The sequence below is a fragment of the Mirounga angustirostris genome, unplaced genomic scaffold (assembly GCF_029215605.1).
Source record: "Mirounga angustirostris isolate CCGP_5_RB_7025 unplaced genomic scaffold, mMirAng1.0.hap1 SCAF_1, whole genome shotgun sequence".
In the NCBI taxonomy this organism is placed as follows: Eukaryota; Metazoa; Chordata; class Mammalia; order Carnivora; family Phocidae; genus Mirounga; species Mirounga angustirostris.
The window spans coordinates 5,080,805-5,081,980 of record NW_026991709.1 but is presented as its reverse complement, the minus strand read 5'-3'; the positions used below and the strand labels follow the sequence as shown (position 1 = coordinate 5,081,980).

Genomic DNA, 1,176 nt, shown 5'->3' with positions numbered 1-1,176 from the left:
TTTCCAAACAGCAGAAATCTTACCTGAGCATGATCTCTGACCTCAATGTCAAAATACTCTAAATTAACACCCCCCAAAGTCTAGTCATTGGACGTCTTAAAAGCAGTTTGCTACATAGCTCTTGCGTTATAGGGGAAATTGTCATGTGAGCACTAGCTCTCAACACCTATAGGATGCAGCAAATAAGTAATTCAAAGAAGAGTATAGCTTTATTGGAAAACAATAGAGACTAAAAATAAATGAGCTAAGCATTAAACACAAGAAGTGAAAACAATAGTAAGCCTAAAGGAAAGAATTAATGAAGATAAGAGAAAGAAAAAATGGAAGTCCCCCGCCTTGAAAAGATAGCAGATTGATAAATAAAATCAAGAGCTAATTCTTTGCAAAGACCAGCAAAATAGACTAACCTCTAGCAAGTCTGGCTTACACCATAACATTAAGGATGATAAAGGAGGAATAATTTCTGGCAATATGAACAATTGCCCCCGCACACTATACAAAAACACAGAGAAATGCTAGATTAAATATGACAAAATTTGGAGGTTTTTTGGTTTTAAATACACAGCAATCTTGGGAGGCCTGGCTGGCTCAGCCGGTAGAGCGTGCGACTCTGGATCTCAGGGTTGTGGGTTCGAGCCCCACATTGGGGATAGAGATTACTTAAAAATAAAATCTTTAAAGAAATAAATAAATACACAACAATCTCAAAATAAAGAAGGAGAAATCATCAGTGGCCAGAAATGGGGGGAAATTGTAAGCCAGAGTACTAAGCATGAGCTGATCCTACTGTGGCCAACAGGACCCAGATATCAGCCCCAGGATGGGAGCCCAGGGACTAAATGCAAGCTGAGCCAGGGGAGATGGGTACCTGATGACCATGAGGGGTGAGGAGCGAGAACCAAGATCTCTGCACGAGGCTGGAGCCCTCAGGAGTCACTCTGCCTGGGAAAATGGGATTCTAAATGTTCTGGCCACTTCTTCTGAGGAGCAAGGAAGCGAACACCACTCCAGTGCTCCAGGTGGCCCTGTGACTCATTTAAAAAAAAAAAAACAAAAACCTCATGCCTGTGCTTCATACTCTTGTGGGATCCAAATTTATACCATCTTTGCGGTACAGAAACATACAGGGGGGAAAGAAACCACCAGGAGGGAGAGTCAGCTATGTAATTTCTAATG

The 1,176-nt window shown here is 41.7% G+C and overlaps 1 non-coding gene across 1 annotated transcript; it reads left to right on the top strand.

Annotated features, from left to right (window-relative positions):
• The first annotated feature begins 577 nt into the window (after positions 1-577).
• TRNAQ-CUG (transfer RNA glutamine (anticodon CUG)) lies at positions 578-650 on the top strand. The gene has a single exon. It is a non-coding gene; the product is annotated as a tRNA-Gln (tRNA).
• Positions 651-1,176: the final 526 nt, after the last annotated feature.